A 13,916-nucleotide genomic window follows, 5' to 3' on the forward strand; every position below is an offset into this window, starting at 1 on the left:
ACAAATCTAAAATGTAAGCCAGCATCTTTCAGGACCAAACTTTTGACCTAGTGCTAGTCTTGATCACTACTACCCACCTTTCTCTTTAACCGGGGTAAAGTATTTATGAGATCAATTTATACTTTTAGAAAAGAAAGCAGGGAAATCACACTTAGGTCATTTTCTAATAGTCTCATTTCGTACATAGAGTCAAATGACTTACCCAAGATACCACTTTTAGTTAGTAGCAAAATTAGAATTAGAACTTCACTCATCAGCTCATAAACTGGCCATGGCTCAGTTTGTCTCCATTTCCTCTTGCTTAAATATTGCAGCAAGGTCCTATATTAACTCCCTGCCACCCATTGCCCCTTCTCCATTCCACCCATGAGTCCACGTAGTTTTCCTTAAGTATAAATTTAATCTGGACACTCTTCCTGCTGGCAACACTTAAATGACTCCCCCAGAGTACTCAGTACATAGTCAAAATTATTTCACATGACATTCAAGGCCTTGTGCGATTACATACCCTGCTAACTTCTTCCCCGCCAGTACTCTCCTATCCCCCACCCTCCAGCCTTCCTGAGCTGCATGCAGTCCCTGAACCAGACCCCCGTCTTCCAAGCCTCTTTACCTGGTGCTTCGCTCCTGCTTGAGTACTTCTTCAGTGGCTCAAATTTACACTGCCAAGGTCAGAAGTCCCTTCCTCCTCACCCATTTGACTGGTCTGCGGTCCTTCCTTTGCACTCCTGTGTATTTCTTTTATGGCAATGAGCATATGTGAGTGCAGAAGCCTCTCAGATTCTTTCTCCCCCCTCCCACCCCCCACCCCCCACCCCCGCACTAGACTGTCAGCTCCTTGAAGGTAGGAACCATATCTTATTCATCATTATATTCACAATGCCTAGAACAAAGCCTGACACACAGTGAAAGTTCAATAAATATTTTTAATCCGATGCCTTAACTCCCAGGCCTGAGGTCTTTCTAGTATTCTACCATATCTCCCTAGCACTTAATTATCTACTATTGGCCTCACATGGATTAGTCACAGCTCATCAATTATATGATAAGCAACTCAAGGGCACAGATAGTGTTTTACTCATCATTCTTATCTCCTTCAGGGCCAAGGCTACATTAGGCAGCTTGCTATTGCTAAAGGAGTTCTTTAAAAAAAATTTTTTTTAATCCAAAGAATACTTTCTTCATATGGAATTTTAGTTAGAATGGCACATAAAAATCGAAGAAAGAAAAAAGAGGGCAAGAAAGATGCTCTGGGTCAAATGGGGTCTGCAGATACCCAAATCGCCCCTGAAGCTGTATCTCTAATAGTGCACTTTTCAAATTGTGCGTCAAGCTCCATTAGTGGAGAGTGACATTAATTTACTGAGTCTCAATCTGCATTTACAAAAATGCAAAAGAAAAGATCAGGTTCCATTATATGCAGTACAGATAAGTATTGTTATGGTAAATTATTATTCTGCTATTATTTACTTGTACGTGGATTTTACCTCCTATTTCCCAGTCGAGAGAATTGAGGAGAGATCTCCTGTACAGCATTGTGCTGATAGCTGACAACACTGTATTGTGCACTTGAAAACTGGTGAAGAGGGCAGAATCTCTAGTAAGTGTTCTGAGACCAATAAAAAAGAAAAAAAATGTTTTTTTAAAGCTTGAAATCCACTATTTGAAAATGTTTCTTGGGGCACCTGCCGGCTCAGTTGGTAGAGCACGCAACTCTTGATGTCAGTTTGTAGGTTCGAGCCCCCTGGTGGGTGTAGAGATTACTTAAAAATAAAATCTTTCAAAAATAAATAAATAAAGTGCTTCTTAAAGCATGGGTAAAAACATCAGGTTTAGTACAGTTGTTCCAAATGTTGGTTCACTTCAGGGCTCTGATGCGGGATTTGATGGAAATACAGAGTCCCAGACCCCACTGCTGAAGACTCCATTTCAATAGGTTGAGGCTCAGTCCAGGCATCTGTTTTTATCAAGCTTCCAAAGTCATTGTGAAACACACATAAGTTTGAAAACCACTGGAATAGTGGAAAGGAGACACATAGGATCAGAGTCCCAAAGTGGAAAGAATCTGAAAGTGTGTCTGCTTCCCTGATGTTTGAATATACACCCTCTGTTTGGACACCCCCCTGAGATGGGAGGACTCACAGCATTCTAAGACAGTCCCCTCTGTTTCTGGGTGGCTTGCACCCTTCACCTTGATTCCTGTGCCCAACATGATAAATTTAAATCTTCCTACCAGATAACAGCTCCTTATTTATGGCACACCTAGCCTCAATTTTCTCATCTATCAAAGTGGTTGAAAGAGGTTCACAAAAGATCATGGTCAAATGTATATGAATGGACATCATAAAATGTAAACTATAATGTCACAAATAGTTCATTTATTACTATAGTTGGAGCACAGTAGATATTTTTTCACTGGCTGAGAGGTGATACACATGCTTCCATTTTACGTTCCAAGCTAAGCATTGCCCTCTTCTTTCCTTCCAAATTAACTATGAGATTAAGCTCCATAAAGCAGGGGCCCTGCTTTGCTCCCCATACAGCACTGGTGCTCAGCACAGTGCCTGCTATTAAGTAAATATCTATAGATGGAATGAACCCACAAGACAGAACCAAAACTCCTCTAAGTGTGGTATATATATATATATATATATATATATATATATAGTCTATGTATATGCATCTATGTATACACATATATGTCGATGAACTGTGTCTCCATAGACCTTTTCTTGGTCTCTCTCAGCCTAGAGCTTACTCCTTCAGTCTTTATATAAATATATATTTTATTTGAGAGAGAGCACACAAGAGCAAGGCAGGGAGGGCAGAGGGAGAGGGAGGAAAGGCAGAAGCAGACTCCCCACTGAGCAGGGAGCCCAATGCGGGGTTAGATCCCAGGACTTCAAGATCATGACCTGAGTCGAAGGCAGATGCTTAACTGACTGAACCACCCAGGTGCGCCTCACTCTTTTAGTCTTGCACACCAATCACCTATGCACACATCCTGAAGGAAGTATTAGAGGATGGATAGAGCTCTAAATAAATTGTTCACAGACCCACAACTTCCTAGCAATCTTTAATGTCACTTGCAGTAGAAATGACATGAAATGGCTCTCTCACTCACAATGATCTGAGCAGCTCTAAAATACACCAAATGGCACAAATGAATTCTGAGTCAAGCAAAGGCATTTTTGTGCACACACTTTTCCCAATCATGGGTAAAACTTGGATGCTACAGCCTGAATTTATTACTTGCCAAAAAAAAAGTATTTTTGTTTTGTTTTGTTTTCAATAAACATGCTCCTTAAACAAGGAGGAATCTGGGTAAATTTCAACCCTATGCTCTCATATAGATTATTGTCTAAATCTATTAAAATGTTACAGGAATAATTCTTTTGAAAACATTTCAAGTATGTTTTAGTCCATTTTGTTGACTGTAATGCAATAGTGAGTAAATGTGAAAGTTAAAGTATCATGCCTTTGCTCTTTTCTACTTTACAAACAGTTGGTCTATTTGATTATATTGGTGAAAAAGATTGCTGCTGGTCTGAATCTTGGAGCATTTTTTCTGAAGCTAATCTAACATAAAATAGTCCTTATCCATGGAGTGTGGTAATTTGAGCCTCACTCCTGGCAAAGATAGACATGTAAAAATATAGAAACCACAATAATAATAATACTTAATGTCCCAATGACTAAGTGGGTTAGTCCCTCAAAGACAACTAGACAATTCTTTTTTTTTTCCTTTTAAGATTTTATTTCTCTATTAGAGAGAGAGAGAGAGAAAGGAAGCATGAATTAACTGGGTGAAGGGCAGAGGGAGAAGCTGACTCCACTGAGCGGGAAGCCTGTGGCAGGGCTTGATCCCGCAACTCTGAGATCACGACCTGAACTGAAGGCAGAGGCTTAACTGACTGAGCCACCCTGGTGTCCCTAGACAATGCTTTTACATGTAAAAGAGGTGGAGACATTTTACATCATTTGAACAACAAAAGCTAATGCACTTCTATTCTCCTCCAATTGTTGTTCTACTCCCATCTTGCCCAACTCTGCCTTTTATTTGCTGACTTAGCCTTACCCATCCATCAACAATCTTAAAGTAAAGCTTAGTTTCAAAGAATATACATATATACCCACAATATAAATATTGCTATAAAAACCATTTTACAAATAAATCAACAATATTTAAGAGAATTCAAGTAATTTTTCAAGATTCAATTGCTACTAAGTTGCATAATTGAGAACTACTACGCCAGCAAAGCCAATGTTGTGTGTGTGGACGCACATGCATGTGTGTATCATATCATAAAGCATAAGCCTTAGTTACCATGTTGCTAGGTAAGGTTGCTGTGTGCTCTCAGCCAAATTCCCATTAAAATGCCTAAATCAGATACACGGCCAGCTACATAATTTGATGGGCTCCAGTGAAAAATGAAAATACGGGCCTGTTGTTCAAAAATTATTGCTAATTGCAAAATGTTGACAGCAGAGCATTAAAGCAAGTGTCAGGTCATGCGGGAATGCACCAATCACACATCTAAGACGCTGGCCCTGAATGTGTAATAGATTTAGTGTGAGGCATTGATTGAGATTATAGACTAGTGTAGACATTTGAGTTGACATATTAATCAGATTCTGCCTTGCCAGCAAACAAACCCAAAATCTCAGTGGCTTAAAACTACAGTATTTCCTCACTCCTTGGTCAATGAGTCAGCAGTGACATCTATTCACCTTCCAGAAGTCAAATAAAATCACAGGACCAAGCTCAAGGTTGGTAGGGTGAGAATGAGAATACTGCCACGGAAGTGGGAAGAAGAGTATCTCCTAAACAATCATATAGTCTGCCATCATATAGTACTCTACTGAGAACTGTATTACTGAATAATGTAGGCACTAGTGTTTGAAGAAGGTTTGGTTCTTTGCTGAGATTCCAGGTTGGCCCCAAATGCTAAAGGCATTGATTGGTTTGTCTGACAATTCTAAAGACGGTTTAAAGACAGGGATTAGGAGTGAGAGAAAAATGGATTTAGGAGGGAAAAGGTAACCCTAGGACATGTAATTTGTTTCCATTCTCTGAAGCTGAAGAAAGAAGGACCTGAAAAGACAAATGAGTCAAGTGTGGTAAATCCCACAAGAAGGAAAGCCTAGGATTTCATTCATGGACATAATGTCTTTAGCCACAGAGTTGGTGGACCTACCCACATACAACTGGAGCAGACAGAAAAATATGAGAGGGGCATGGCGGACTTAAGGAAGTGCTCAACAGGGGCGCCTGGGTAGCGCAGTCGTTAAAGCCTCTGCCTTCGGCTCAGGGCGTGATCCCGGCGTACCGGGATCGAGTCCCACATGGGGCTCCTCCGCTATGAGCCTGCTTCTTCCTCTCCACTCCCCCTGCTGTGTTCCCTCTCTCGCTGCCTGTCTCTCTGTCACATAAATAAATAAAATCTTTAAAAAAAAAAAAAAAAAAAGGAAGCGCTCAACAATTAGCCTACGCTTCTACCACGTGGCATGACAAGTTACCTATGGCGGTAGGCACCTGCGGTTCACATTGCATGGCCTCCCCAAAGGGGCACCTTCTGGACTAGATCACAACAAAGGTTTGAAGAAACAACGGGAACAGAGGCTTAGGAGAATTAGGGATGAAAGAGCTGAGTGCAGTCAGAGGGATCAAGGGACTACGAAAGGAGGAGTCCACCACAAGAACTATGTAAAAGAACCAACAAATATATGCCCAAGGAAGAACCAGAAGTTCAGCACTTTCTGCACAAGAGGAAAGTAAGACAGCCATCAACCTCAAAGAGCAAACAGCCATCAAAGTGTGCAGCCATTACTACTGAGAAAGAGTGAGACAGAGAACCTGACGTTAGGTAATATCCTCTTTCCCCCTCCCTCTTTCTTACTGTGACACTGGGGAAGTAAACACAGAAAAGAGGGTCAGTTTTGTATAGCAAGAAGAGAAAATGGGATGTACATAGTCCTTCTCCATTCCAAGTCCTCAATTAGAACCACAGTCTAATCTCCCCCTGGGGGAATAGGAGAGCTTTAGGGAACATATGAAGAGAAAATCTTTAAATAGACCAGACGAAGTCATGGCAGTTGAAATGAGTCTGTTTTAATAACTGAAAGTACTTGCAATGTCCTGATACTGGAAGGAGATGTCATGAATAAGCACACTGGGCATCAGGAAAGGGGATCTCTCAGAGCACTTAGTGCATTGAGGTTTCACAGGTTTCTTTCCCTTCACAAAATCCAATAGGTTATGAGATCATATTTTTTTAAAAAGGAGTTTGGGGGGGTCAAAATCAATGTTTTGAACACGGAATATAATGTCTTTTCCTTTGGAAGACCCCCTGCAAGGAAAGACAAGAGGACAAGGAAAGATTCCAGTTGCTGAGGTAGAAGTTAATACACTTGCATAGCATAAGAGAGGAATGAGGTTTGGGGTAGACAGAGAGTTCTTTTTTTTTTTTTTTTAAGATTTTATTTATTTATTTGACAGAGATGGAGACAGCCAGTGAGAGAGGGAACACAAGCAGGGGGAGTGGGAGAGGAAGAAGCAGGCTTCCAGCGGAGGAGCCCGATGTGGGGCTCGATCCCAGAACTCCGGGATCACGCCCTGAGCTAAAGCCAGACGCTTCACAACTGAGCCACCCAGGCATCCCTAGACAGTTCTTTACTAGAATCACACCCACTTCAAGTCGCAGTTGGCTGTTGAGAAGATTAATATTAAAATACTCATGGTCATGAGCAATTATTTTTATAGACATTTTTAAGTAGATTCAATACATCTCTGCAAGGCAACATCAACTCTCACTTTTGCATCGACTACAATATGCTATCTTGAGTTAGACAGGGTTGGTAGAATTACAGTTGGTTTGCCAAGAATTCCCCAGGACCTGCATGGGAATGTGTCATTCACATAAACACCATCCAGCATGCCTTTCTCCACCGAAGACAGTTGAGAACTGGAGCAGCAGGTAGCCACCCCCTCATTCTACACACAACATACTACTATTCACTCGCTCTTCCTGAAATACACAGCAGTTAGAAACATTAGAGCCACAGAGAGAATGGATTAGTGCAGACTCCCTACAGAAGACATTTTCCCTAGTGGCTTCTCAAACAAGATTGGGAGTAATTTGTAAGAGTCAGCTATGCAATAATACCGCATAACAAATCACCATAAAACCTCAGTGGCTCACGAGGAGCATTTAATTTCGCTTCTCAGAAAGACTGAGAGTTGGTTAAGATGGCTTTGCTTCAGGCTGTAGGTGAGTTTGTGCTAAATGATACAGAAAGCACAGTGGTTTGGTAAGCAATAGGAAGTCTGCCCTCTGGTTCATTACTTGAGGGAAAACCTTAGAATAACTTGGCAGAGAATAAGGAAATGAATTGGGAGCCCAATGGGTAAACTGAGGCTTGTATGTTGCTAATTTGTAAAGTTGAGATAAATTATAATTATTTAAAATAACTAACAGCTTTCACTAATAACAGAATAATAGTTTGTGAAATAGTAAGCACTTAGTATCTCATTCGATTATTGATTCCCCATTAAATATTGTACATGTCTGCAGACCAACGCATACTCACTAAAGAGAGGCCATGCAGTGTGGGGAAAGAGAATGGGTATTAAAGCCGGGTGTGACTGTTATAATTACTATATAATCATTAGATTGTGGCATTATATTCCTAACGGTGGTCATAAAGATGAAATAAGTATGAACAACAGAGCTAAGAAAACCAGGATATAAATCTGAGTTTAAGGCTTTGTACAAATGTAACCTCTGGAAAGACACTTCCCCTCACTGTCCCTTACCTCACTTATAGATGCTAGTAAGAATGTGGGAGGAGGAAGGACAAGAAGGAACATTCTTTCCTTCCCCATCCAAAGTTCAGGATTAAAAAACAGAGTATACACCTCCAGGACATACTGCTGAGTGAAATCAGCCACTCTCGCAAGGACAGATGCTGTAGGATTCTGCCTCTGATGAGCAGTCTCAAGAATCAAATTCATAGAAGTAGAGAACAGAGTGGTGGCTGCGGGAGGCAGGTAGGAGGGGATACGGGGAGGTGTTGGTCAATGGGTATGAAGTCTCAATAATGCGGGATGAACACACTGTAGAGATCCACCGTACCACGTTGTGCCTAGAGTTCACAACACTGTACCTCCCTCTTACAATTTTGTTCAAAGGACAGATGCCATGCTGTGTTCTTACCACGCCGAAAATTTTTAAAAAGCAGAGCAGTAGGCAAGGAAACTTTCTGAGATGATAAATATTCATTACCTTGATTGTGCAGAGAATATCATGGGCATATTACGTATGTGCAAACTCATTAGGCTGTATACACGCAACACGCGCAGGGGGCTGTTTCTGTTTATAAGTCATACATCGATAAAGCTGTTAAAAATGAAAGACAGAATATAGAATTTGGAAGGTAAATATGACAATTGTGCTTTGTTATGATAAAGCTGATTGGAGGAGGCAGCTCATAAGAAGCTCTAACTGACCTGTTAGCATTTCTCCCCCAGTGAGACAGAATTACCTGCCCTGCCAGGCTGAACAGCTTTAGTCCTCCCCAGTACATCCACTGTTCCTCTGGTGATTCTCCTGGGACCAGCAGTAGACAGCAGTTTGTACCCCACTTGCCTCCAGAAAGTTCAGAAGTGCTTCACAACAGCACATTCCTTAATTCCAAGCTTGAAAATGAACACCTGATTCCATTTCTCATCTCAACCTATGCAGTCAAGTTGGCCAGCATATTTTATCAGAGGTTAGATAATGACCTTAAGGGATAGCATGAACTCCAGGAAGACAAAGCCAGCAAAATAACCCCCCCCCCAATTTAATATAATCTCCCTTCCCTTATCAAGTTTCTAGTGGATATTAAAAAAAAAAAACTATATGGTAAGATTCAAGTAAATGAAATCCCACAGGTATTATGGTCCTTCTGGATTTCTATTCTACCCGGTCTCAGGTAGAACAGTCACTCACATTTCTTGGTAGAGGGATGCTCCTTCGAGGGTAGCAACCTGGGGTTTTTTTACTACAATGGATGCAAGTCTCTTAAAATCACTAAAACAGAGTGAATTTGACTCCCAGTCTCAGAGGTCTTTGACCTTTTTTAAACTCTATTTTGAAAGAACTGAGAACCTATAAGAAGAAATGCTGTATGTAGGGTTGCCAGGAAAACAATGAGCATTCAATAAATTTAAATTTCATGTAAATGATGAATAACTGTTTCAGTAGAAATATGTCCCCAATACTACTGCAAATAAAATACAAAACATCCAGGTAAGTTTGAGTTTCATATAAATATTTTTTTTTAAATTATGAATCTATCCCATTCAATATTTAGGGCAAATCTGTAATAAAAGTATATTATTTATCTGAAATTCAAATTTAACTTGGTGTTCTGTATTTTTATTTGCAAAATCTGGCAACCCTACCTGTATACTCTTCACTCCAGATTCTCCAAATGTTAGCATTTTACCACGCTTATTTCATCATTCTCTCTCTCAAGAAAAAAAAAATGTGTAAGTTGAAAACGTGATTACTCTCTGCCTCCGTAAAAAGAATATTCTCTTACATAACCACAATATAGGAAAATAAGGAATCAGGAATTTAATACTGACTCCACAGTATTATCTAACCTCTGGCCCTCATTCAGACTTCACCAACTGTCCCACTAGTGTCCTGTTTCCTACGCTGGATCCAGATCATGCACTTTGTTCAGCTGTCATGTCTAGTGACACGCTCAGCCCGGCAGAGCATCTCTTTGTCTTTCATGTTCCTTGTCTTTCAAACGTTTTCTTGATCTTTCATACACTTGGCAGTTTTGAAGACTACAGGCCAGCGATTTTGTAGACTCTCCCTCAGTTTTGTCTTGCATGATGTTTCCTTACGATTAGATTCTGATTATACATATTTGGCAGGAATCCTACAAAGTTCTGTTATATTTTTCTCAGTGCATCATGCCAGGGTGACTCCCTTTTTAAAGAGCACGAAATGATCATAGGAAACACACGTTTGTCATGGCAACAGGTCTCTCTCTACTGTATTTAGAAACAGAAGCAGAGGCCCATCCCCTAGTTCAGCGCTCTGAGCATGATGTCATCACCGCCCAGGTATCTGTATAATTCAAATCCATCTTTCGCTGAAGATCAGAGATTCGCTTCTATCTGAGGCAGCTGGGTAGGTGAAATAAACATTGCTTTCTTTATCTCTGAGGTACTAATCAAGCTGTGTCCCTCATCCCTGATTTGTGAGTGTAAACTTAATCTACAGAAACTTCTATTCAAGAGATTCAGCGGTTTCTACACGTGCTCTATCAGGGAAAAACCACACACAAAACAGCAGTCTACTTGGATGCACTTACGCATTTTAAAGACTTGGAATGGGTGGGCATTCACAGGCACCTGGTCCTCTTAGACTTGCTCTTCTTCCTTATCCAGGATATCCACAACCCTTTCGTGTCTCATTTCCCCGCAAGTGGTAAGTTTCTGCCACGCCAGGACTGAACACAGGGCCAAGGTCTGCTCTACCACTTCTAAGCAGACAAATTCAGGCTGGCACTAATGTGCCTACTGCCACTCGTTCCTGCTATAGCCTTTCCTGAGCTTAGAAAGCCCCCCTCATGGGAAAGGTTTCCACTTCCTTCTTGCCTGAGGTTTTGGTGAAGATCATTCTCAACAGATTCAGGTGATGCTTCTGATATTTCAGCTCCCCAGTGGCACCATGACAATGAATGCCTTCGCCATGTTTTCCTTTCTGGTACCCTGCCCTTCCCCGACTTTTAATTTTCTGGACTTGACTAAGTTATGCTAGTTCAATGGCTACCAAAATATTTTCAACATTTTTGCCCACAGTGAGTGAAATATGGATAGACTTCTAATGCTTTCCTCTATGGACTCTCTCCCTTTGGGGGAACTTCAGCTGGGATTTTCACAATATTATCCTGTCCCTTTCCTTCTCTCCCACAGTAAGAACCACTGAATCTGAGGACTTCTGCTCTTTCTCGCTTTTTGCATTGTTTTCAGGCCTCCGTTTTAAAATTATTTTTATTTTTAGGAGCTTATATCTGCAGAGTTCATCCTGTTTCACCCTCCATTTTGAAGAGACGAGATATCCGTAATTTGGGATCTGCCAAAAGAATTCACTGTTTAAACAAACATCATCCAAGCTCAACCCTTTTGAGATGGAAAAACTCAGGAAGTTCTTCTCCCTGCAGAACATCAAGTCACTCGGGCCTCAGCTTGGTCTATTCTTTCCCATGTTTCATCTTTCCACATTTCCATAGAGTTTTAACTTCATAACTTTCTTAAACTTAATTCCTCAGGCCCCAGAGAGTACTTCATCTTTCCCTAATGATATCTATGTCAACTTAGTAATCATCTCCTAGAGCTTGAGCTCATCTACATGGATCCTCCCATTCCTCCCCTCTCAAATCTCTCCATTTCATTCTTTTTGTGTTTTTAAAGGATTCTTCAGAGAATGATTCCAACAGCTCTTACAGCCTCTTTCTACAATGTTAAGAGGATACCTCTGAATGGTTCCTCTAGAACTCATGAGAGGGGGAGATGTTGTCTTTCCTGTACTGTTATATTTGCTCTGGTTCTAGCCACCCTTTCTTCTCTAAGGATAATTAAAATGTCTGCCTTTTTTCTAGTTCCCTATTAAAAGCAGTTCAACCTGGACTCATTCTTTTCCCTTTCAAGTGTATTTAGCCCGGCTTCCAATATCTAATTTCCTGTGTAAATCTATCTAGTCTACATATCAATCCTTCTCCTGTGAAAAATCTCTCTTCTTTCAGTTTAATTATGTTATGTGTCCTCCCCCACCCCCTTCATATTATTACCTCATCTCTCTAATCCTGGTATAGAGTGAAATTTAGGTGTTTTTTTTTTTTTCCCCTAAGCAATCCAATTCCTCCTTGATTTCCCAAGCAAAATGGATTCTTTGAGAGCGTGTTCTAACTACTAAACTTTCTGACCTTCTTTATTGGCTTCTTAGCCATTGGACTTGGAATAAAAATATATGACGTTGTTTTTCTAAGTTGGGAAAAAAAAAAAAGGCCAACAGCCTATTTATAATAAGGGCCTTCATTCCTTTTTATAAAACATTCCACCCTCCAATAAGTAAAACCACAGTGCAAAACGCTGATATTTTAAATTATATTCAAAGACTATGTAATTAACCTATCTGGAGCCAATGTGAGACCATTTGGTAAGGGTTTAAATCTTGAGCTATGACAAAGCCTGTGAGTCAAAGAACTTAGTAGCCCCTCCCCACGGTTCTTTCTGTTGGCTCTAAATGCTGTTCAAAATAACATCAAAAAGGTAGAGCACCTGGGACATGGAATTAGTTTACTTTAAGATGCCTGGCAGAAACCACATTCCAGTGCTGTGTGGAAGCTTGGTGTCATATCCCGGCTTACAGACACAGCTGAATCACCAAAATATTGCTCAATCTTCCTATTCCAAGAGGCCAAACCAAGAGGCATATATACAAAAATTCTGCTATTTGGAAATAATTGTGGCAAGTAATAAAAGTATTACTCTTCATTCCGACCCTGAGTTTCCTTTGCTCAGGTAAAGTCTGCACCTCAGTACTGAACACAGCACCTCATTCGCCAACGCCTTGGTGCTTCCCACTGAAGCCCAAGAGGCCTGGCTTCCTGTTAAACATTATCTCTGCATCTACAAAAACTGGACATAATTGGTAGCTGTTTCTTAGGCAAGTGGGCAGTTTTGTGTCACCTAGGCCCAAATGCTAAGACTGAAGTCACCATTCTAGGTGATATCAGCAGCCTTCACATCTGTGCCAATTTGCTCCCAGGATGTCAGCTTCTCAAGGCTGCAGACTAAGGCCCAAGATGTAGGTAAATATATAAATACTCCTTTCTTTTCTTCCTAAGAACTGATTGAGAGTTAAGCCCTCTAGTTAATATGCTAAAATGCTAAAAACACCAGTCTGATTACTGATTAAGCACAAGGGAGGTGTGCTTAGATACACAGTCATGATGGGCTTTTTATATTCACCCCAGAACTGTTGAGTCTAACCCTCCTGGTCCTTAGCACAGAGGAGAGGCTCAGCCCTCCCCAAAAGGAAGAGCATACATACTTAGGTTTGTTGCCAAGAAGGATACCTCTGAAGGCAAGCAGACCCAGATGAAAAAGTGAGAGGAGGTTAAACGAAGCTTGTTAGGTGCTTGCGCTTAAATTCAGCAATCAGATCAGTTGCCCCTCCTCCTTTGGAGAAAAATTGGGAATAAGGAGGGAGTAAAGAGACACCAGAAATATTCTTCATTTGCCATCCCAGGATGTGGGGTAGAAAATCTCATCCTGCATGAAAATGTGGCCCTCGGGAAATAGAATTTTTGCCTCTAACAAACATTTGTAATATTGTAACAATAAAATAGAGGAAAATGTTAGCAGGGAACACTTTTCCCCACTCTTCTTGGGACTCCAATTAGCATAACACCAATGATTTCCTTCCTTATTTTTCCCACTTGAAGACTAGTTACTTGTCTGATTGTTAGGAGTGTAAGGATCAGCTGGGCCTGAAGAGGTTGGCTCCTTCCATCACTATCTTTTCTCTCATTGTGTATTCTACTCTCCTATCACTTTTCTCCATGGAATGGACCTGTAGTTTACCTTTCATTTAGGTTCAGTGTACTTGCAGGTACACTTGGCTGCATCTAAATCACATTCTCCAACAGTTTCATCAGTCATAAAGCCAACACTGTCACCTCCCGCTGTCAGTCCCCTGTGTCTGTCCCCCAGTTGCTTCTGAACTCAAGTGGAGAAAAGAGGGAGTATTGTTCATCAGGCCCCTTCAACCCCAACAGGAATGTAGAGAAAATATGTGATGGTGTCTGGCACGGGGCAGGCAATTAATAAATCTGTCTTCCCTTTT

This window comes from Ursus americanus, chromosome 24, assembly GCF_024610735.1.
Source record: "Ursus americanus isolate L20-20 chromosome 24, mUrsAme1.1.p, whole genome shotgun sequence".
Lineage (NCBI taxonomy): Eukaryota > Metazoa > Chordata > Mammalia > Carnivora > Ursidae > Ursus > Ursus americanus.